The sequence below is a fragment of the Corvus moneduloides genome, chromosome 6, assembly GCF_009650955.1.
Source record: "Corvus moneduloides isolate bCorMon1 chromosome 6, bCorMon1.pri, whole genome shotgun sequence".
NCBI lineage: Eukaryota > Metazoa > Chordata > Aves > Passeriformes > Corvidae > Corvus > Corvus moneduloides.
Genome location: NC_045481.1, coordinates 27,074,534 through 27,100,154, shown reverse-complemented (window position 1 = coordinate 27,100,154; position 25,621 = coordinate 27,074,534). Strand labels below are relative to the sequence as shown.

The 25,621-nt window shown below is 35.7% G+C and overlaps 1 protein-coding gene across 4 annotated transcripts in view; it reads left to right on the top strand.

Annotated features, from left to right (window-relative positions):
* Positions 1–25,621, top strand: part of AKAP6 (A-kinase anchoring protein 6) — a 274,206-nt gene that overhangs the window by 54,150 nt on the left and 194,435 nt on the right. The window lies entirely within an intron of this gene.

The following is a 25,621-nucleotide window of genomic DNA, read 5'->3' as shown; positions in this document are numbered from 1 at the left end:
AAACCAGTAAATCAACATTTTTCCTTTCTTTTTCCAGCAAGAAAATGCATTATCAAGACTGGAATTTGTCTCCCAAAAACGTGGGTTTTTTTAAGCTTTAAGAGCAACAATCTCCTTCCAACCCAATGATTGAACTCAAGTTTCTTTAAACAATTATCTCCGTCTTGGTCCCAGATCTAATTTTTGCTAAATCATTAAAGTTATTAAGGAAATTCAAGGCAATGTTCAAATAATTAGTGCCTGGGACCGTAAGTGTATGTTCATTTGCACGGCCTGGTTTGCTGCAGCAGATGAGGCACGCTTTTGAAAGGCGGCAATCTCCAAAAATAGCACAAATGTTATCCCTTCAGACTGAGCTGTCTTCTGAGTTGCATTCTGAGGCCTGTTTATGTGAACATAGTCTTCCTTCATACTCAGTGCAATGGTATTTTATTTGTGTTTATTTTAGGACTGGACCTGCAAGCTGTCTTAAAATACAACACTGTATACTAATACTGACCAGGGTGATTGTACCGTAATCAGTCCTAAGCAAATAGAGAGTTGATCTTGATTTTTTAAGGGTCCCAACATTTTTCTAAAAATTTTAGGGTAGACATTGCCAGCTTTTGACAAAATCTGCAATGTGCAGTAAATTTTTAGCAGATCCTGTGAAAAGGTATTTCTGCAGTCAGACTTGGGAAATCTTGCTGGACTTGGTGCTAGTTCTGATCTGGAATTGCTTGTGTCTGTATTAGTGCAGCTCTGAGCTGAAACTGAAGGTCTGTGGAGCTTGTGGGTGGTGTTTGCACCCAGCTTTGGGCTGGTTCAGAGCACAAGCAGAACTGCTTACGAAATGAGAATATTCTGTACATACAGCTCACCCTCATAAGTCCACTAATACATTTTATTTATAAATGGAAGTCAGTGAATGGATAGCATTCCTCATGGTTTTTCTTCTTTTTAGAGTTTATTTGTGAAGTCACACGAGTCAATGGGAGTTCATAAAATACTTTCCTAAGGGTTTTGTCTATGTAAACAAATGAAGCAAAGTTTTAACAAGCACATTAGGAATACAGACCCTCTGTAACCTGCTGACCTTTAAATCTGTATACAGACAAAAAGAAATATAACTGTAGAAACAAGTGTTGTGAAATTATTTTATATAGTATAATATAATATAGACTTTAGATGTATTTTGAATAGTTTATCTACTATATAACTAATGAAACCTAAGCAAAAGCCAAAACAAAACAAAAAAATCCAAACCAAACAAAAACCCAACTATAACTTCATACAGATATTTTTTTTTCTTCTGTCCTCTGATAATATTCCTGAGGGGCTGCTTCCAAATGATGTGTGTCCTTCTGCAATTGTTGTGCCCAGGCTTGACAGTGTGAAGCTTGACTGTTGCTGAGGAGACTGGAAAAAGTGTTTCACATATCTCTCAAACAAAACCTACCAGTTTAGTATTTTCTTTTTTTCCAAACCAGCAGGAGATGGTTGATTCAAGTTCATCTTGTAATTCATTCTAGTTCCCAATTGCCTTTCCCACAATATGTTTTTTTCACCTCACTCTTGCCCATTTTATCTGTGAAATTATACATGTAGGATTTTACCTTTGTCCATTATTAAACTTTTTTTATTTTATCTCATTCCACATCTCCTCCAAGCCCATTAATTGTTTTCATCTGCAAATTTAAGAAGTCTTCTTTCTGGTCTTTTGTCCAAATCATAATGAGAAAAATGAGTTATACAGACTCTGGATAAAAGTGTATAACATAATGGCTTCTGAATATAATTTTCAAAATGCAAATGTAGCAGTAAGACAAGCAATTTTTCATTTTCTCGTAGTTTTTTTTCCTCGGCCAGGAGATGTCTGATTCCATTTTCATGAAGCTTTCTATTTGTTTTGGTTGCTTAGAGTTGATTTCCTTCCTCTGGCTGTCAGTTGGCTTGTGGTGATAAGAGTGGTTTGAGGATCCGGGCCATAGCAGACTCTTTATATTATTCCTTGGAAAAATTGCTCAGCACACAGATCATCTCTTTCTCTTGTGAAAATTTTCTCAGTATCTCAGTTGCAGATCTATCTGTGCTTCTGCTCTTTCTGTAATCAAGAACATTGCTTCTTTATTGTGGCTTGCTCCCTAGGGATTTTGGTGTTTGCTGCTAGTCTCTTTCCGTGCTACATGAATTAGGGTTTTACTAACCACCACTGATCCTTTGAAAATACTTGTCTCACTTTTGCAATGTCCTTTCTCAGAACTAGCCACATAGCATGAGTGGGAGGTTTTCCTTATATTGTCCCGTGGGAAATTTCCTGGAAAGCTCAGCTTCACATGAGTGCTCCAGGAAGATAGTTGAAACGTAACTCTTCTGATTCCAGAACGCCTTATTTTAGTCATTCATCTGGCATCACTCTGAACTCAAGCTGTTCTGTGATACATTTGCATCTCTCTAACATATTCAGTGTAGCTGTTATCAATTGCAAATATTGTAAAAGAGATTAAAAAAATTATGTTTTTGCAACAAGAATTTATAGAAGTGCTCTCTTTGTCCTTGTATTGTCTTAAACAGTTGAGATGCTTTCATGATCCATTTAGTTTTTTATATTTTTAATAAAATATATTTGCTTTTACAGCAAAATCTTTCTTGGAATCCTTCTGAGGTATAACCTGGATTCTTCTGCTTTATATTATATCCCTTAACTCTCACAAGGAAGGGTCTACTGTTTCAAATGATTGATAACTGCTTTCCATCTTTTTGAAAAAAAGGTAACTTGGGATGACCTAGTATAACCTTCTGTATCTCAGGTGTCTGTTAATTTCTAACTTATTTTGGAGTAAAGCACTCCATCACTTCTTTGTGACTTAAATATCTGAATCATAAATTATGTATTGACATCGAAACAAACACAATTTATGCTGTGATAGTGTCTCTTTTGCAGACCATAGATGTTTTCTCTCTTTCCAAGTAGAGAGATTTCAGTCATCTTTTTCCAGGATACCTGGGTCCATCTCAAACATCTCTTGACTGGATCTCTCGTCTTTTCTCTTGGCTCCTACCAAAAAAATTTCATGAATTTTGGGTAGAGATCAAGTATCATGTAACCATTATCCTTTCACTATCTCTGTTTCTATGTTTTGAGGGACACAGAATTTTTAGTTGCTCTTTTTCCTTGAATTTAAATTTTGGGTAAGAGGAGAGTGTGAGAAATTATCAAAACAAGATATTAAAGTGTATTAAAGTCTAATATATCTGCAGTTAGATACAGGTTATTCCTTTCTTCATTACATTGTGAGCATTTTGAAGAAATGTAAAACCCAGGGTAGAGTAGATACCTTTCTCATTCCCTCCTCTTTAATTAGCTTTTTCTAATCTTCTGAGTAGTTTAGTTTAGTAGGCCTACATATTTAAATTTTCACTCTTCTCCTGTGGCCTGAGCATACTCCTTGATTTGGAAAACGTCAAAATGGAAATAATGTAATAGCAGAAATTAATCTGTGTTTCTCAAGTTCTATCTGGTCAAACAATCCATTGCTTAGAAACCTTCTAACATGTCTGGCAATTCTACAGTCTTGCTCAGATGGAAGTTTTTTGGAAAAAAATGTGACTTGTTTACCACCTCTTAATGTGCTTTACTACAATAATAGCACACCTGTAAAAGTCGTCTTGGTTTTGTAGCTGTTAGGCTAACCTCTCTTCTGCCTAAGAGAAGAAAAATCACTTTTTCCACATCCCTCAAAAATTGCCCTAATCCCTTGCTATGTGTTGTCAAACAAACAGAGGCTAGTGCTCCCTTCTGTGCAGAGTGCAATCCTGGATGTGTTGGACATGCTGCTCACTTGCCTACCAGGTCAGTGCCTCCAATGAGGAAAGTGATGATCAAGTCAATTTTCTAGGTACTAATTAAGTTTAGAAATTAGGTACAAAGTTGTTTGTAAGGATTTATGGTAGTCTGAGTTCAAAAATGCAAAATTTTCAGCAGCAGACTGCTTTCACTGAAATGAGCAACAGGGGTATTCTTGTGGTATTTAGACATCTACAAACTAATTGGCAACTGAGCAAGATGATGCAGGGCTGTGCTTTGTCTGAACAGAGAAAGAGCATATGTATTTTACTGGAGATTCAGCTGCCTTCGAAAGAAAGCGGGATCAAATTAAGATAGAAGGCTGCTGATTAGAATAAAATAAGAAGCTCCAAGAATTGGGAGCTAATAAAAAGTGGAAAAAATTGAGAAGCAATGAGAAATTCCTATCTGTTTCTGAGTAGAGAAGAGAGTACTACTTTGGTTAGTCTGCTGTTATGTATGTGTCAGGGGAATAAAAATAGCTAGAAGCTGGAGCAGACTAAACTGGTAACCCCAGTGATAATGGAAGATCTGGCTTGCATAATTTATCAGGATAAATGAATAATTAATAAATGTTGCAGACAGCATTCTGGACTCTTTTAAGCTTGGACTCTCTTTCTGAAGAGCCAGGAAAGGTGACCAATAAAAATTGTTGGAATTAGTGTTCTTGTGATAAAGGGATTTGCATATTCCTTGGAGAGGTAGGACATCAGCACTGGATATTCCTTCTGGGCTTGTGCAAAACAGATTAAAAAAAAAAAAAGAAAAAAAGAAAGGCATATGTTGCCTGATAGACTCATTTGAGGTCCGTGTACATGGCTGTTGGAAAGGAATTTTGAACAATGTGTGAAGTATCTGAGCCCTCCCCTTAATGCAAGGGACAATATGAACACCTCCTTTAATCAGCTAGAGTTTCTACAAAGCAAACCACTAATGACACACTGAGCAAAAATTCTGCAACCTGTGACATTACTTCCAAGGATAGAGATGCATTCATTAGTTCTGAGTGACGTATTTGGACATAGAAGGGTGATGTGTAATTCAGGGACATTGTAGATAGGAGTACAGTAGCATCTGCAATGCTGTGGAGGTCTTAAGGTTGTCCTAAAATAGACATTTGGATTGTTCCGCAGTCAGGAGACTTGGAAGAAGAAAGGTGAATATTTGTCTGTGATGAGGAAAAAAGTGGGTCTTCTGCCACTCTCAGTTTCTTCTAGTTCTAAAATAAAAGCTCTGCAAAATCTCACTTTCATTTGGATATTTACACTTTTGAAATATATACTTACTCCAAAATTTCTCTTTTACATGTCAGCAATACATGAATGCATGTAAATGCACTTCGACCCAATACAATTATTATTTCTTCCTCTCCTCTCTCCATATTACTTTACATTAAAATATGGTAATACAGGCTGTAGAAAATGAACTAATAGGCTCTACCAACAGTCTCTGGAGAAATATTAAAGTAACTATAAGATTCCAGCACAGATGGTACTTATTACAGTCTCCTCTAGCCTATATCCTAGTCTGACTCAAATACAAATGTTTACTGGATACAATGCTGCAATGATATAAATAGTTTTCATTATGAGGAAAAATTCTGTATGTCAAGTCATCGTGTAAATTCATTAACAAAAATATTTGCTGAGAGAATGTATTTTGTTATTTTGTATTTGTGTATGTGATGATAATAACACATACTGATGTTCAGATTTCCTGGAAAACCCTACATTAAAACTATTCCAATGGTGTGAGTAAGATTTAGTGTTGTCAGATTTTAAAATGACAGGTCATTCACATCATATAATTATTTTTATTCAAAAGTAAGGATGCCAATGGGATTTTTTATTATGAAAGTTGTGACTTTGTTGCAAGTTTTTTTAAATGAATATCTACGCTAATATATATGTCTGTGTAAACAAAGGCGTAAGCACAAAAGCAGTGCCACATAAATCATAGTGGTGATTTTTTTCTTGATGATTTTTTTGAGTCTATATGTTATGAGGTAGGACAATATGATGTATTATAAGAGTCACCTATTTCTGATCTGCATTGTGAACTATTATGTTTATAGGTGTTTTCTTGCTTTGCATATTTCGGTATTCCGTGGATGTATTTCTTATTAGTCCTTATGCTGGCTGGGTTTGTTACATTTTCAATTTACAATTACATGTCACTTTTAATAGATATCCAAAAACTGTAATATGGCATAAGGGAGCAGTCACAGTCAGGCACAGAAAATTGCACAAAATGGAAGGAATTTTCGGTTTGTTACATTATGTTTAAAATTTCCTTATGGGCTTTCATTATGGGAGAGTTGACAGAAGAAATTTCAGGCTATTGGATGATTGCTGTCTGAATGCCAAAAATGCAACATGAATGTCTCAGTAACATAACAAACTTGCGTTTTAGTAAGAACAGGTTCTGAAAGTTAGTGATTTTTAAACATCCTTGGATATTTGCCTCTTGCATCATGTGAATTATTCCTCAGAATGAAATCCTTTTCATAAATAACCATTAGAAACCCTGCAGTGAATTGATATGATTCCTTCATATATCAGCAAAGCAAAAAGGTTCTATGTATTTTCCTGTGGAGAAGGCAACGTGTCTGTATAGCGACACTTACGCTTTTAATTGAAATGTTGTTGTACGCATAGCAGCCACCTTGTGACTGAGGCGTGGGAGGTGCCTTCTGGAGGATTGAGATGAAGTTCATGTAACCTTGCCTGAGCTTGATCTGTCTGCTTGGGGCAGTCTGGGAACCATACTGGACCCTGACCTTCTTTTAAGGATTGCTCTGCAGCTTGCCCTTGTTGTTTGAATCTAACAAATACAGCTGGATGGCAAGTCTGGGCAGGAGCCTGGGTTCAGGCTAGTGTCTGACTGACACTGTAGATGTAGTGATGTCATCTGATTCAGAAAAGGTTGTAAATAAACAAAAGATTCTTTTTTCATGGCTTGTCTAATGCTTTTTTGATTTGTATGTAAAAAAGCATTAGCAGGATTACATACATACATCCAAAAATGACTTGAAAATTTTGATGTGTTCCATTTCTCTAGTGAAATTGTGCAGAATTATAGACTGATGAACAAGTTTTCTCTTTGAACAGGAGCTGAACCATTTACAATGGACTGTGAAGAAACAGGGAGGAAAAGGAGAACAAATACCTGCCAGTTTCTCCCTGTATATGATTTCCTGGAGAAAGACAGTAGTTTTCATGTAGTCAGTTATGATTCTCTATCTTGCATTTCAAAAGATGGAGCACTTCTTTTTTTGGAAGTGTTTCCATCTCTTTTTGGAAAACACATATAATTCAAAAGGCATAAAGCAGCACTGCATTACAGCACCACTACTACAGCAATCATAGCACTCCAAAGTTCTGACAGATCATTTATAAGTTTTCACAAAATATAAAATCTAGTGAATGTAGTAGTACATTGCAATTTCCCTTTCCTGCTGAGCAATGTACTTACTTTTCATAATCTGTATTAGCTGAGAAAATGTATCACAAAGATGTCTGAGCTATATTCTTTTATTCTCTTCAGTTGGCTCTGCAGCCATACATGCCCTTTGCTGTGGTTCCATACTTCAAAAGGGACTTGAAGCAAGCTTCAATACATATTCTTCTCTTTTGGTGTGGCCTTTCGTCTCTTTGTGTTGAGATGAATACATTTGCTTGTGATAACAAACACTGCAGATATTCCACAGGCGAGAAAGCAAGTTTCTTCAGAGTAGGTTCTGTAGGTTTAATCATAGTTTATCTGCTAATGTAGAGGGAAAAGATGATTTTATATGTGCATTTCCAGTGTGACTGTGATCTGACATGATGAAATATGTTATTTTTATAACCAACAGACGTATGTGGGCATATATATTCGTAAGTATATTTGTAGTACCGTAACAGAAATACAGTGCCACTGCTGCCTCAGCATTTGCATATGCACTTATTCCTCATGCATTTCTGGTTTTTCTCAAAAATTCTTCTGAATTACCTGCCCTGTAATACTAGAGCAACTATACAACAGTTCATTGTAGTGCACCTTTAATGTGTGTGAGTGTAAGACCTCTGTGTTTGCAGCTCGCCTTGAGCTTCATAGGTATTGAGGGGTTACTCTGTGTCTATATGTCTGTTTATACACTGACAGAATAAAATCTTCTGACATGACAGAGTACGGTTAGTACCCTTTGGGAAGAAGTAATTATAGTCAAGGAGAAATGTTATATTTTAAATCATCCCAAGTATCTGTACTTTTGAATAAAGTATTCAAAAGACCCACCAAAATAAAGACATAGAATCATATTTTAAGACCATTAAGCTGTGTGGGGTGGGCAAAGTGGTTTATACACCACGTAATTGGCTTGTATGAAAGGTGTGGCTGACATCTCTTTCTACATCTCAGCACTGTTGAGCAGCTGAGCAGAAAAAATCATGAAATGGAAGTCTGCAAAATCATTAATGAATGATGCTCTAAAATCATAGAGCTGAGGTACTAAACTGAGCATTCTGACTTGCTCTTCCACAGTTATATTGAGGAAGCAAGCAAGGCTAGAATCCTTTTAATTAAATCCAGGATTTTTAGGCAATAAATGAATTTCACAATCTGGACATTTAAGAATATTATCAGATATTGTAAGACTCATGATAAAACAAAGGGAAGAGGGATATTTCCATGGGCCATTGTAGGATTTCTACAGACATTGTACCACTGAAGCTAGTTTATGTTTTCTTTGCTAAAGTCATCTGCACTTCTTTCATACAGTATTTATGGGGACTTCCTGAAAGCTGAGATGCCTGGTTTAACTGTGAAGAAAAAACAGTTTGCTACACATTTGTTTATCTGTTATCAGGTACAGGATCTCTTTTTCACATGGGACTAGGATCCTAACTTGAAATAGATAATTTTGATACATTGGATTAAAATATCAACTTTTACACAGTGCATTACCAGTAAATGTGGGTAACCTCCTATGTATTATTAGAAATATAACCTTCTCTTCAAAGGGTACTTTAAGTATCCGCCTTGTTTATGAACCTAGACCAGCAGTTCAGTATGAGAGATTAAAGCAGAGGTAAATAGAAGAACACATGGGAAGGGAGCCAATCTCTTTTCTCCAACTGAACATTGCATTTCTGGTTACAAATAGGATTGTCTGCTTTCAAAACACCTCACAAAATACTGGATGCTGTATTACTTTCAAACTTCAGGTAGAGTAAGTAGTGCTGAAAACATGGGGTTTTTTTACCACATTACAATTTAAGTTATATGCTTTTGATTTTCAGCTGAGATCTACAAGAATATCTTCCCTGTCTCAAATCTGTTCAAGATTCGTTTTTTGATCCTAATTATGCATGAAATATTTATAGTATCTCTCAATGTCTGTTTTATCTTCCTTTTTTTTTTTGTTTTTACACTAATGAATAGCTAAATCACCAAACTAAGCATTTGAGCAGCAAAGACTTTGTGGTGATCTCCACTGCAATTCAAATTACTGTGCTCAGGTTTGTAGTTACAGTATCTGGGTGTGATCTGTGAATTTTGACCAATTCTCAATTATTATTAGATGGATTTTCTTTGCTGTTGTGTTATCTTATATTGGAGACAGCAAATCAGAATGAAAGAGCCACACCTCTAAGTTATTAAAGAGGTTGCTTGAAAATTACCAAAGAAAGACCTGTGTTGTATAGGTGTCTTACTTCTGAAAAAGACATTTTCCTCAATTCACATGAATACATGTTGGTGCAGATTGGCTTGGGACTTTTACTTGTTAGGTTGCAAATTGTGTTCTAATTGTTGGTTGCCAGCTCTATTTTCCAGCCTTTCTCCTCTGTTTTATTTACCTTTCAGCTATGTTCAGGTTCTCTCTCTCAAAGATTTTGTCTTTCAAAACCCCTATCTGATTCCTGTCCTTTTTAATTTTCTTCTTCCTGTTTGTCCCTCACTGAAGCACAATGCTGAGTCATCTGCTGCCATGCTGAATTGCTGCTTCAAAAAGCTGTGCTTTCTTTCCTAACCTGGGCCAATGTCACGCTCTGTTGAGAGAGCAGGAGCCTGACAGAGCACAGGTTTAAGAATACTTACTGCATTGAAAATTAAGGAGGGAAGTAGATGACAGCACTGCGCTCTACACATGGGCCTTACTTCTGTGTAGAGCATTTTTTTTTTGAAATCTGGTCTTGTGTAGTGTCTATGACCATAAAAGGGTAAAGAAAAAAATTCAGTTTAAAGTGCATTATACCTTTTCTAGTATGCTCAAATCAATGAGTGCATAGGTTATTAGGGTGCAGGACTTGTTTTGCTTCAAACACTTTTGAGTATGGTCTTGGTATGTTCCTGCAGCAATCCAGGTTGTCAGCAGCTGGCTTTGTGTTGACACACAGTCCTGCATTACTAGAATCTGACCTTCCTGATTTTATTGGAGGTTTTATTCTTAGTTTTGTTTGTTCCCTTATTAAAGGTGAAGATTCAGTTGTTATAATTGAATGAATGATGATTTTGTTGCCTTGATGATTGAATAATTTGTCCTTGAATAAGAAATACAGCTTTTAGCATTTATAGAAAGGAGGTGATTTTGGTAGTGAAATACTGCAACTGAGGAGTAACTACAAATTAGACATCTACAAGAATTTCTAGGAATTCTGCATTAAATGGGAATTATTAAATAGTTCAATTCTTCTTCGAAGACCTCACTTCATGAAACTGTTCCTGGCAAGTGGACTTTTCTCTCTTACAGAACCAGTTGTAATTGGCAAATTACCCAGTGCATGGAATTCTACTTATCAGGGCCAACCGAACAGGAGGAATACTACTACTACTACTACTAATAATAATAATACAAAAAGTAAAAATCTTTGGTTTTAGTAATATAAAGAAAGCCAGGAAATGAATGGACATTTAGGATGTAGTTTTGCAAATGTTCACATAGGCAACTTTATACTCCTGGGAAGCTGCTGAACTGTATGGAACTACAGAAATGGGGAGTTTAATAACACATTTGAATGACCTTTTAACGTGTAAATAACATATTTGTAATGTTGTACTTTGTTTAGTATTTCGGTATTTGTTTCATTGTATTTCTATTAGAAAAATTACTTTCACAGGTACAAGTTTTGTGTTGTATTGTAGGAAAATCTTTGCTATTTGTCTTCTTGGTTCACTGTATAAGACAAAGTAGGTAAGTCATAAGCTTAAAAACATTACTTTGTGGGTAATTAATTGCGTTTATTACGTATGTCAATTTTCTTCTTCTTTATTTCTATCCTTACTGCATGGGCGAGAAAACTACACAAAGCACAGTGTCCTACAAAGTTAGAATTTATGTTAAAACAAGGCGAAAAAACCCCCCAACAAAACAACATGAAAACCCAGATAGTCTATCCTGGGCGATAGTCTTGAGTAACATGTTTAGTAACTTCAATATTAAAAAGAGCAGTGAGACATTTCAGATCCAGAGGATTTCAGAGGCAGCAGGGTCTGCTGCGGCTGTGCTGCAGCACCATCTAGCGCTATAGGAGCTGCCCAGCTGCTGCCCGTGCTGCTGAGGAGGGAAAAAAGAAAAAGGGAGGGATGGGAAAGGGAAAAGTTTGCTGTCATATGCACAGAACTTGGCAGCATTACAAATAGTAATTTGCAAGTTTTTAAAAATATTTATCTGAAAAAAAATTTCTAATGTTTCAAGTTTAGCATGCTTGCAAAATAAAATGCTTGATCTTGTAGTGGTAAAGCTGACATAGAACCCCCAGAGAAATGTGTGTGCATTTATGTACATATATTTATAAATACATATACTCTTGCTACCTCAAAACATTCAATATCGACAGTGAATTTCTGCTATTTCTCTATGTCAGAAAAATACCAATTTGGTAATATCACTAACGGTAGACAGTGTTTAAATTAAGGGTATCCCTGAAGATGAAGATACCTATAACCCCAGACCTTTCTACTTGGACACAAAATTGAAGCTTCTTCAGGTTTGCATGGGTCACTGGGTAAATTAATATTTTAGTTTGTTTTGCCTACTGTTTTGAAGTTCTTTACACGGCACACCTACTGTACGCTTGATAAAGTGCAGTCCTTACAGACACAACGTGACTTTTACTATGTTCAAAATAAACTGGCTACAAAATCAGCAGTAAGAGCAAGTTATTGCAGTTCAACCCATCCATGAGACCACTGCTGTTATCACCCCTTCACTCTCCCAGGCAGCCCCTAAGGCAAGCTCTTTCTCTGTAACAGAGTGGTTCTCTTACTGTTTTGCTTACAGTTCACAATTTATTTAAATCCAAATGAGCACTTATATTTGTGGTGTTATTACAAAATCTGTTTTCTGGAAGAGGAGCAGACATCAATTTAACAACATCCTGGAAACATAATGTACCCAACATGATAAAATGTCAGCATGAGAAATGTCCTTATGCATTAAGGAGACTAATGGATTTTGTTTAGCTTCCTTTGAAAAGTTTATGACCATCTAAATATCTAATGTCTAAATATGTTTCTAAATAGCAACATGATAAACTCCTTTTATCCAAATGTACTTATCCTTCACTGAAAGAACCAAAACAATCCAAAACAAAACCAGTGAAAAAGATATAAAATAAGCTGAATTTGAAGCAGCTGATTATGAGAGCTGGCACGGATCTTCAAAAGTATCTGTGCTCTGTCTTAAAAATCTCTGTGTGTGCTTTCCCTTCCTTTCTTTCTGTCTATGAAGTCCTGTGAGAATTATTCACACATAGCACATACAGCTGTGCACATCAAATGCTAATAAGAAGCAATGTGAAATATGCAACAAAATACTGCACTGATTTTGCATGTGGGGTGAATAGGGGACTTCCAGTCCATTGAAGCAGTGATAAGACCAAGATTTTTGTAGGTTTTGTTTTCTTTCTGTTGCTTTGGAACAATACGTGCATTCATTTAACTACGGTATAAAACTGTTTGGTCTTTTGCACAGTTTCATTTCACTGCAACTCACATGGACTGAAAGAACAGCTGAATAACTAGATATGGAAAACTTACAGGTCATGAATATTGGATGTAACAGCTGTTTTCTTTAAAAAATTTGAATGGTGTAATCCCATTGCTTAGAAATGTCTAGAATGTGACAATCAGTTGTTTGGAATAGGAGAAGGAAAACCAGTTTTAGCCAGCCTTTCATTCCCTAGGAAAGACCATGTTTAGAGTTTTTCATTATTAAATCCTTCAGAGCGAAATCTAGAACTGTTTTTGTTTTATGAACTCAACATTTTTTATATAAAAGACTAAAAATGCAGTCCTTGTTCAACCTATTTATTCTATTTATTCTCTGTGAAATTTTAGAAATGGCAATTTAGAAAAAGGGTTCCTCTGCAGTAAACTTACTTACCTTTTGATTTGTCAGGAGGATGGTGAAATGTTATAGCAGAGAAGTCTGACTCCACTTAGAGTTTTGAATTGCAGTATATATCTTTAAATATGTCAGCTTATACTTTGTAATGATAATGGATTGAGGATTTTTTAATAGGATACTAAGCTTGAATGGTGTGAGTGAAATCTGCAGCTCCAACTGTTTTCAGTTCAGTTGTTTGTTAGAATAATGAGGGAGTCAACATGTGTGTACACGAAGCAGGTCCATTTAATTCCTTGTTTTCTGAAAGAAAGAATTCGAAAGTGTAGGGAGGAACAGATTAAACCTTCAGTCTCTGCTGTGTTCGTGGAAGATAGGCTGCTAATAGGTATGCAGTGAAAAAAGTGATTCTCAATGAAACTCACTTTAAATGACAGTAATGAAAATGCCAAAGGCAGTATTCACTGATGTTTCCTTTATCAAAAGGAGAGGTTAATGTCTGCTATCTCTCCTTGCCTCACATAGGTGCATTTCTTTGTGTAGTTATTCTGAAGATATTAAATAAATGCAAATATAGGCAATTGGACAAGCACTCGGGACAGATTTGTTATTAAACTTTAATTTTTAATTATGGAGGTAGACTGCAATAACTGTATTGTTAAAATTCATCTGCTTTGCTTTCAATCTATTTGTTGTTTCTAACTGAAATATTTTCCTTTTCTGTTTATAATGAAAAGGAAACACTTCTCAAAGGTGGGACACTTAGGGAAAAGTTTAGGTGAAGTAATAAAACTGTCCATTAATTGAATCTTCATTAAGTTTGAAGATTCCCACTCCTGTATTTAGACTTGGTTATATTACCTGCAAGAGAATAATACCATCCTATTCTGGTATTTCAAAATCCACAAATCAGACTTTACCTTAAAAATTTTAGAAGAAGAAAAGACCACGCATCCAACACTTTTCTTGATACCCACCTTGAATTATTGTGCGTAGGTCTTTGATGTACTCCATGCATAGCTACACTTGTGTGAATTAGTAAATACCAAGTATAAAAGATATCTGAATTTTGGTCTCTTTTATTGCCATTGAGAATTACAGAAACGTAATAGGCTGTAAAGCACTTTTTTTCAGTCATACACATTTGAGTCCCCTGTACAAAGTGGATACATGGAGAGAAAGCCTATTCTGCTTTTGAGAAGCTTTTCCAGGTGAAATTTACTTGCAAAATTTTAATTTGAATTAATAGATTTTTTTCCAGTGAAGATTTCTTTAACTGGAAAATTTGAAACTAGCTTAACACATCTTATCCAGGTCTGTTTGCTATACTCATTAAAAAATCAAGTTGGTTGTTAACAAGGACTGCATTTTTAGTCTTTTACATTAAAAATGCTGAGTTCATAATACAAATTTTGTAGGCTGTCTGGTTAGTAAAGGTTAGCTCAAGGGAAAAAGCATAGGAATTAAACCTCAAGCAAAAGTGTGTAATTGAAAAATGATGTTACAAGTTTGAATTTAGAAGCCTTTCATATAATTTCTGACATTTTTCCCCCTAAAATAACTGCCAAACCCCTCATTATTAACAAATAAGTTAATAATAATAATAATAATAGATAATAATACACCACCACCCCCCTTCTGCTCCCCCCAGTAATTCTATTTAGACTGTGAAAGTCAACACAAGTGATGAAATCGATCATGGGTGTCACTTCATTGAGTGTTTGCATTTTACCTAACCCTTCCAAAAGTATTTGTATTTTTGGGAAAACATATGACTCATTCATTAATTCTAGCCTCAGATGTTTTCCTTCTGGCCTTCTCTATTTTACATCTCCAGAATAACTTGCTGAAAATGAGCCCCATTTTGCAGAGCTAGCAATAAAGATCTTTCAAAACACTTATGATGAAACCTTCCACCTCTGCTGAATTGTCCTCCTACTATGCAGTGTTTCGTTATTAACGTCAGATCATGTATATTATTCTGCTTATATTTCTTTCACCATGGTTTTATTTAGGATTTTTATAGTTTTCCTAATTAAGATGGTAGTCCATTTCCAACTCATCAGTAGACTACGTGCTTTTCTCACCCAGCTTGACTCATCTACTTCTCCCTCCTGGAATAGGGAGTGCAATCAGCAAGTAAAACTCTACCTAGTAATGCAAACAACATTCTGAGATGTGTTTCGGAGTTACCTGATATTCAAAGGAAATGGTTTTCCTGCTATTAGGCAGGTATGAATCAAGTTTCAAAGAGAGAACTGAGCCACTGACCCTCAGTTATTCTGTCACAAGTTAAGCCCCAAACCAGAGGAAATCCTTGTAGAATCACAAAATCTCAATGTATCATGCTATTGTTGCCTATAAATAAAAATGGGATTTTAATCTATTTCATATTGCCAAAAGGATACAATCTACTGCAGCCTGTGTAGCTACCTGTTTAAATACTAGCAGCTGATGAAAACTGACATTTTTCCTAGGAAAGATATATTATTTCCAGAACCAGAATTTTTTGAAGCTGAAAATGAAGAGAATTTCAACTGAAATGATTTGAAATGATTTTGAGCAATGGTTTTTTTTAAATTTAGCCAGAAATCTTCATATACTGTTCAAATGACTTGAGTAAAACAGGTAATGCTGTGCAGGATATAATCTTTCAGCACAGAGCAAGCAACCTGGAAACACTGTTACAGTCAAATTTTTCTCCCCTCTACTTTGAAGTCAAAAGTCATAATCTGCTTTTTTACTAAGCACTGGAAGAACATATTTGCCTTACTGGTGATTTTACTGCCATTTTTCAATCAAATAATCTTACCCTAATTTTTTGAGACTTCTGCTTACTCCTACAGAGGTCAACCTATTTATATGTTCAGGAATGGATTTAAAATGGAAAAGATATTTATTTAAATGCAGATTTTGTGGTTCCCAAGTTTTTAAAAAGAGGATATCCAAGCAAGAAAAAAAAAGTCTTTTTTCTTAACTTCCTTAGAGTTTTTATTGGCTGAGGCTATGCTGCAGTAGCAAGCCTATGCTTTCATGATGTCTTCAAATGGCCAGGTTATGGTATTTCATAAGAAATCTTCTCTCATAAAATAATTCTTCTGAAGGAAGGTAATTGTGTAATAATGTCAATAAGGTTTCTGTTGTTATGTTCAGTGTTCAGCTGTGTGTATGTATTCAGGTACTGTACTATCTGGGGTGACTATATTATCCTTCTGAGGGTTGACCATCTCAAAAGTATATGAATGGTCAGTTACCTCAAAAACTCCAGCTATTGATCTTGTGATATATTTGAAGACTTTGCCTGCTGCCTATATTGTACTTTGAATTTTGCTATTTGGGATACCTCTAATGGTTAGCTTGTTGCTAATTGTTTTGAATGCCATCTCAAGTTTGTATGTAACTCGGATACATTTGATATTTGAAAAGGACAACAGGAGTTTATGTTGTTTTCACCATTGTTTTCTTAATATTCTTAATTCTCCAAAGTACGTTTTGCGTCTGGTGAATTTTGCTACAATAACAAATAGCAGTTTCATTGTGATAAGAGAAGTGTAGAAGGTATGAAATAATTTGCAAAAGCAGCAACTTTTCTTGGGTTTTGTTTGTTCTTCCTTTCATTTACTCTCCTTTAAATGAACCTCTCTCATTTAATAGTGTTTCCGATTGTAGTGCTTTCAGAAAAGCTTCTGTTGGGTGTATGCGCACACAGATGAGCTGGCTGACCAGTATAGCTCTAACCTATACAGTGAGAGAAGCTGTTTGTCATGGTTCTTTTGTGAGGTTAGATCTGCCACTATTGGTATTATGAGGATGGGTGGGAACAAGAAAGCTGACCCATGAATAAAAAAAAAAGAAAGAAGTGGGAGGAGGGAGGGGGGAAGGGGGGAGGAATGAGAATGAACAGCAAATGAGGGTGTGGAGGTATGACTGAGCCTTTAGACATGACTTAGAAATAGTTCGACAGCCAGAGAATTCCAAAGGAATCCAGGGCAAACCAAATTCCAGGGTTACCAAAGGCCTGTACAGAAGAGGGAGCCCTTTTCAAGATAGCCAAGGAGAAACTAAAATGTATTGTTGTAGAGTCTGGCTGTAATAAGTTCAACAACTTATTAAACAAGTTATTTTCTCCTCCCATTTAGAATGTAATAGTTAATTATTACAAATGTGAACACTGCAAAAGTAACAGTCTCTGTTTTGTAAGCAGTGAATCTCTCCATTAGGGAAGTAATAATTTCCTATTAATACATTTGTTCCAAGCATATGATCTACCAGGTCCTAAAATAAGTTCTAAGCTTCCTAATATTAACCAGCTAGATATTTCCACTCTATTCAAAGCTTAAAAACAAAAGCTGAAGTAAATTCGGGGTCAGATATTTAGTTTTATGCTGTGAATTAGAGAGTCTTGTCTCCAAGATCAGCTTTACAAGGTTACCGAGTGACTGATATGATACTAGATTCCTTCCTGTCATAATGCCATAAACATTCTGCTGGAACTTAGGTCAGTGCTTAAAATAACCTTGCTAATTGCAAGTCTCCAAGTGTCGGCTGAAATTTCAGTGAGCTGCCACACAGCAGATCTGAATGTTGAGAAATCACTACTGTAGCTCGGAACGTGCAGGGGAAGAGCAGACAGGCCTAAACTTGATCTGCACAATAACACAGGTAGAGGCAGCAGACAGTTCTCTATATTTAATGTAAAACAAAAGCTGTTGACTCTGGACTGAAGATGGATTGGGTTACAGATCATCTATGGCTTACTTGTCTGTCTTTTAAACAGACATATATTTTTTGAATTGCGGATTGCATGTAACTCCTTTAGCTGAGGAAAGGAAATGGGACAATCCTTTTTTTGCAAAGCTGATACCCAAAAGCTCTCCTTCCAGTATAAATGAGGTAAGACACCATTAAGCTGAAATATTTTACAAAATGCTAAAAAAGTGTAAAGCAATACATTTTCAGTTTGAATTTTCTTTATAAATAAAAGCATTTGTTTTAAATCAGTTGGTTTTCAAGTTCTTTAGAAGTATTGCCTAAATGTGTTTGGCTTGAAACAGTACATTGCATTTCCTGTGCACTGTGAATATAACTTGCAAAACTGCCAGATTTTTTTCTCTGTAGACGTAGATTTCTGAATTCTTAAGTCTCTTTCACTCCCTGTTCTACACTGTAAAGTTTCTGCAATTACAATCTTAGGCTTAAACAGTTAAAACTTTTCATTTCAGAAGGTAAAAAAGATGCTTGTCATGTGTAAAGCTCTTGGTCTCCTGTTTCCATGTGAAGATTTTAGCTTTTTTGTGGGTGTTGAGGTGAAACTTAATGCTCAATCTTCTCTATTCTCTTAGACATTACTCAGCTAACTTTTTATAGGTCACAGTATAATTAGAAATAGACACTTTAAGATTATAATTGCATTACTTTGGCTACAGTTTTGACCTATATTGTAAAGAGAAGTGTTTAGTAAAGGCTTAGGAAACCAACAGAAATAATGTAAGTAATAGAAAACAAGGGACTTCATCGTTATATGCAGGTTTTACTATTTCCACTAGAACTTTAATAAATTCTGTAGCTTTTCATAAGGAAACTGAATGTGCTGAACAATCTGGTGTTTATCACAGTTGCGCTAGTTTAGTAGACTATTTAAAAAGTATTCTGAGAGTTGTATGCTCTCCAAAGGCCCTTTGTTTTAGTTTTGTTCTCAGCTCACAAAATTCTGTGTGTGCCATATCCTGAGGAATATGCTCAGACTGCTCAAAAGCATCTGTTCTCTCTGCAAAACTATTCATTTTTTGAAATTTTATCTAAAGGAAAAGTTCAGGAAGTTTTTGGTTAGCCAAGAACTTTTTCTTCAAAGATTTGCATTGGATTAAGATGATAAAGCTTTTTGACTTCTCAGAAGCAAAAGTTGGCACTGGATAGAGAATTGTTGACTGATGTGTGGTTTCTACAAGGTGCCAGAAGAATGGGAAATCAGCCCATAGATTATGGCAGCAGTTGCATCTGTTATTTGGATAGGAATTTTTCACTGACTTTTAAAAGGTTTTTATTTTTGCTCGTCAGCTGCCCATGCATCAGTGGCCAATTGCTCTTGTTTAGTCTTTGCTGGCTAAACAAGTTAGTACTTTCATCTCTATACTGGCAGTTGCCATATTCTTCTCCAAAGTGCTATTTGTGAAAGTTTCATTTAAAGCTCAGAAAGAAGGAGTGGAAAATTCTGCTACAGCTTTATGTGCTTAGTACTAGACTGAGAGTAGTAGGTGGCTATTATTGCTCCATTTCGTATCCTTTTCTGAGTGCTGCTTCAGATATTGAAATGAATCGGTAAAGTAGGAATCTGAATTCATTCTGTTCCATAGAAAAACTAGAGAGGTGTTTTTGCTCTTCTGTGGGCATGTCTATATTACCATTTTAGTTTGGTTTGGGAGTGTGATTTTGAAGTGGACCTGCTGTTCATCCCTATTCAGCCGTCTTGGGTTCATGCTGGAGAGCAGTCCCCTCCATGCTCAAAATGCTTGCTATTGCTCACAGTCTTTTCCATTTAGAGATTTCTTTTTAAAATTCGCTTTCTCAATTCCTTTGTCTCAGCTTATGTTTCATTTGTTGTCACTTCTGCAGTGATATTTTCTTTTGCTTTTTTTCTTACTTGATAACTTTTTGTGCAAATGGATTTTGCATTTAATGTTGATGCGATTGCCTTGAATGAGATACATAGTTGGTATAGTAATTGCCTCTTTCATATCTATTGTCTGTACTGATAAGCAAAGAAACTTTCTCAGGAATTAATACTTTTCCTGCTTTACTTTGTTTTTGCAGTGTCCTTACCTCAGATACAAAATCAGAAAGTGTAAAGTTCGATTCTGATTATTACCTGAATTTCATTTTAAGTCTGCAAAATGGTTTTCATAAGTTATAAACATCTTCAGCTGAAATTTATGGATTATTTTGATGATCCTGATGCCATCTGAAGTTGTAAAAGACATAATGAAATATAAACAGTAATGGTAAATTTTAGAATTTCTTCACACTGAAATTCAAAGGAAGGTAGGGTTAATGTTTTGGGAAAGGGTCATTACAATGAGCAGTTGTAATGTTCTGTCATCCTTCATGCTTGGAGTGTGATACACCTCTATTAAGCACTATGGCCTCTCTTGACCCCTTATTGGAAGAGCTAAACAGTTGGTATGGGTTTTAGTATGTCTTCTTGCTGGAAGTTAATTTATAGTAATGGCTGAGAGGAGTCACAATGTTCTACATAACATATTAATATTTGATTAATGTAGGACATGTTTGATTAATGTTGGGCAGGATATTGAATTATAGTCAGTGGTACAATTTTAAGAGAATGGATGACGGGGGGATATATAGATATATTATGTTGACAGACTTGCTGTTATCAATACAATTTCAAGAATTTCTCAGATGACCAAGCTTCCCATTGGCTTAGAGTAACTCAGTTTCTCACAAAATTCTTGATAAAGTGGTGAAAATATGTCTATGAAAAGGCCTCAATATTTAGGAGCTATAAGAGAAATAAAAAAGATTGTTTTTAAATACCAGTGCTCCTTCCATTTTACCCAAACTTGCCAAGATTGACTGACTTGACTGTGGCTTGTCAAGAAAAGGAAAACGTTTTTTGTTTTTCTACAGCCTTATGGATTTAATGCTTTGGTAGAAGATGACCTGCACAGAAATATATGGTATTTTTGAAATGTGTTGAAAATACAAAAAATACAGGAGCCCCTAAGAACATAGGCTTTTGGGGTGTGTGGGTGGGAGGGATGTTTCTTGTTACCAGACCCAGACTAGAAATCACAGTATTGTGGTCAGGGCTGCTTCAAGTGTTCTTTTCAAGATTGTTCTACAGTAAAACTGTAAAGATTGTTGTACTGTAAAGCCTACCAGGGTTAGTCTCAGTGTCCATGGGCATTTTATACTGCCTGTGCAGGGGGTGGAGCCAGTGCAGCTGCCCTTGCTGGGCAGGGTGAGCCAGGCTTTGGCAGGGCTGTTAGCTCCAGGGGTTACTGTATTTCCAGGCTCACATCCAGCCCAGCGGCAGCACAGCCGCTTTATCACAGAGCAAAGCTTGTGACCCACCTAGGGCTCTGCAGAGCCAGCCCACTTGTTCCAGGAAGAACATGGAAATATGAACACTTGCAATTTATGTGCCCCTTACCTTTTCTATTCCCCGTCTATATTTCAGAATGCCATGATTCAGGGATCCAATGCCATTTATTGTGAACCTTATTATCAGAGGAAGATAAAAGATTTGACTTTGTCTAAATTCAGTCCAAGGCTCAATTGATGATGACTATTTTTGCAGGAAATATAAATATTTACACGTGACTAAAATGCACAAACACATATGAGAATCTTAAAGCCACTTTCATTAGCTCCTGCACAGACCAGTTTGGCTATTGAATTTCAAAGGGTTGCTTTACAAGCCCAGGCATGGAAACAACCTTTCTCATTGAGCCTGCACAGTGGCGAGAGTTACACTCATCTCTGAAAGCTACAGTCTACAAAAAGATAATTTATAACTTATTTCTTTAGCTTGAAAATAAAGTGTCATATAAAGAACCAGCGTGTTCAGAGGTAAAACTGTTTACTGTGTGCACAAGAAAAAATTTGTCTCACAGGCCATGCTGTCTTGCTTTCCTAAAGATGCAAATGACACTGACTAGGAAGTGCTTTATAAATCAAGGATCTTATTCCAGTTAGCATCATGTAATAAATATATTTGCCTATATATATGCAGATGTATATATAAAAATGAATAAATATTTAGATAAACACTGCTCATTTCCTCCTTCTTTCAAGGCACTTCAGGCCTACTGTGTAGTGCACAAGTACTTTCTCAAGCAGCAACATCTTAAAAGCTGTTAAGTGTGTCAGTGCTTTACACTGGAAAATTCTCTTGTAAAGCCAAAAATCGGCACCATTAGAATTATCCTAACAGAGCGCAAGCTGTCTTCTCAGAACTGTCACACTGGAATGTTCCTTGTAGGAATATATTGTTGAAATGTGCTCTACAGTGTTGTAACATGTTTCTAAATTACAAGTACAGTGTATTTGAGTAGTTCTAACCAAAATATTATGTCTAATTTTAAAATTAAATATTTAGACCCAATTCTAGTATTAAAATGCTAACGTCTGTCATGCTTATATTTATAAGCAGCCAGGACAAGCATTATTATTAATGACAGAGAATTTTAGTTTGCTTAGAGATAATTTAATTATAAAGAAGTGTTGTAGATATGACAATTTTTACTAGCTTATGTTAGAAGTATTTCTGACCAATCTTCTGCGAATATTGTGCAAAATCTGAGTCTGTGATCATTTGCTACTTATACAGCACACTTTTTACATCTAAATCAAAAATTCAAGGATCTTATGGACATGATTTTGTTTGAAAAGAAGATATTATAGGCAGACTTTTAAATATACATTTATATTAATATTATACACATGTGTGATGAAAGTGAGATTTGGAAATAATCATAGCGTGAAATACTAGTTAATATATGTTAGTTGCTTTTGTATGTAAAGTCCCATGTAAACATGTGGTTTGAGTGGTTCAGATAGCTCTGAATGTCATGCCAGTCCCATAATTACAGGTTCCAATTTAATCTCCATTATATTTCTTCTAAAAAAGCCTGCAAAAATCCCTACCCTATTTTTCCTTTTGTGGATGTAAACGAGAGGATTTTTTTGTTTGGTTTTGTCTTTATTGTATTTCAGGTCAAAAACCACAGGAACATTCTCTGTGACCTATGTTGTACATATCAGAAACTAATGAGGAACAATTTTTAATGTATTGTCTAATCTGGAACAATAATAATCATAATCATCAGGAACTGTAGTGACAGGACAAGGGGAAATGGCTTCAAACTGAAAGAGAATAGGTTTAGGTTAGATATTAAGACGAAATTCTTTATTGGGAAGGTGGTGAGGCTCTGGAACAGGTTGCCCAGAGAAGCTGTGGATGCCCCATCCCTAGAAGTGTTCTAGGCCAGGTTGGATGGGGCTCTGAGCAACCTGGTCTAGCGGGAGGTGTCCCTGTCCATGGCAGTGGTGTTGGAATGAGATGGTCTTTAAGGTCCCTTTCAATCCAAACCATTCCATTGTTCTGTGATAAGGGACTTGATTAGTCTGCTCAAAGAACTCTTTCTGTAATGAAAGCAAGAAATTTCATGTGCAATTTCAGAATTGAAATTAGAATAAAAATCTTGTACATTTTAGATGTCTTTAAGACATATAATATTTTCCCTAAAATTTGTTCCTTTATTTCTTCATTCACTTGAGACGTTAAGCATGTAAAATAGCTTTCTGCCAGTCTTTCAAATTGTTCTTCCTCAATATGGCAAATATAGATGGTTTTGTTTTGTTTGGTTTTTTTGTTTGTTTGTTTGTGGTATGTGGGGTTTTAATCCTCCTTTCCCTTTCCCTTTCCCTTCCCCTTTCCCTTTCCCTTTCCCTTTCCCTTTCCCTTTCCCTTTTCCCTTTCCCTTTCCTTTCCTTTTTTTCTAACACCACTTTATACATTCTAACCCTGACTCTTGCAACACAGTAAGTAATATCCAGAATGGAACAAGTCTCCTAGTATGCTGGGTAGGTGGTAGCTGTTTCAGACTACAGGAAGTGCCTCCAGATGCTCTAAGCGCTTTGTAATTGTTGCTAACACATTGGGAGTTCTACAAGGACTTTCCAGCTGACTTGAATATTTGTTGTTCAAGAGAGAGGGAAGGAAGGTCACAAACATCAAGCAGCATGCAAGATAGACTCTACGGTTTCTTTTCCATGTTTCTAAATCAAGCAAAAAAATCTCAGTAATCCCCATAAGATTTCATTGATTAAATGTTAGCTTTTGGTCTTTTCCAACCAAAATGATTCTATGATTCATTGAACAACATAAAAGGGAACCAATAAAGTGAAGTCTGGTAATAAAGAACAAGACAGTTTCTGTCCTTTTTGCTGTCCTAAATAATGACTGATGGAATATAACTTAAAAAGCATGTCACAGAAGCTCTCAAAGGCTTAGCTGCAATGATATAAACAGCCACTTATCTTGAAAACTTCCTATCATGCTATCAAGTTTCATATAGAAGACCTGGCACAGATGGTAGTTCTTCACTTCTGACTCTTCCTATCTCATTTGAGATGAGAGTCTCACCATCCTTTATTAAATTCTGTTATAGTCACTGAGCTTCAGTCAAAGAGAGTGAATGAGGTTAGCATTCTTTGGCTTTAGCAAGTCAAAATATTTCGATTAAAATTTTTCTGTTATGTTCTGCATGTCTATGCAGAAGGCCTGAATTTTTGTCCTGTGTGAACTTGAAGTTCCTTTTATTTATTTATTTATCCTGATATCTTATGTTTCAGTAGTTCATTGCTGCCCAAAATACTTTGTGCTCTTTATGTAGGGATACATTTTGTTTGTAATTTAAAACTTCATTATTTCAAGAATGAGACTTTTTTTCCAAGAAATTTTTCTCTTTTACCTAAACTCTTCTCTTAAGAGCAGCTGTTCTCAAAGACCCTAATTACATATATTGAATTTAATGAAAACCAGAGTCTTTCTAAAGAGGTCTATAAACTGAAAAAATATTTTAAGATAGATTTTAAGATATTTTCTTGTAGCAACAACAAAGACAGATTGGCTCACCAGAAAATAGAGCTCAGACAATGAAGCACTGGAGAAATCTTAAATAATTATAGAAACTTTCTTATTCTATGCCAAGATTAATTCCAAATATTCTTCAAACTAAAAATGAGGAGAGAACAAGAGTGGGACACATTCAAAGCTGAGCTGTCAGGGTAATAGTTTGTCAGCATAGCTGTTTGAAATTCAACGTTTTCAAAAGGATAACCAGTTTTGCTGGAAAATTTTTGAACTATTAGTACAATAGCATTGAATTCTGCTATTTATTTCATATAGTAGATAAGATTATAGAAGTTATGATTGAATAATAGGAGCAGTCTTCTTTCTGTTTCTTCGTCTAGCTGACATGATTTTTTGTCACATTAAGTTTTTGTATGTCTTGCATGAAATGGTAGTAGGGGTTTCCTCATAGCCATTGAACTACTCTCTACAATGAGGTCAGAAACTACCTAGTCCTGGCTAGGCTAGCAAGAACTGGTTGGCTTAGCTACTGCAGAGTATATATGTTCACTGTGAGTAAAATGTACTTCCATTTCATCCTCAATTTTTATTTGTGTGTGGTTATTTGAAATAGTTAGAAATGCTTCTAAATTACACTTAGTATATATGTATATAGAAAGCAAGAAAGTGATGGGTAAAGAAAGTAAAAAAAGTAAGAATCAAAGGTGGGTATCAAGAGAATTGGAAAATATGTTCTACGTTCTTCTATTACGGTATAAAATGTGGAGTTATGTGAAGAGAATTATAAGGTATTTGAAGGATGTTTTAATAAGTCGTCTCTCTTCCATTTCAGACATGAATAGATATTCCA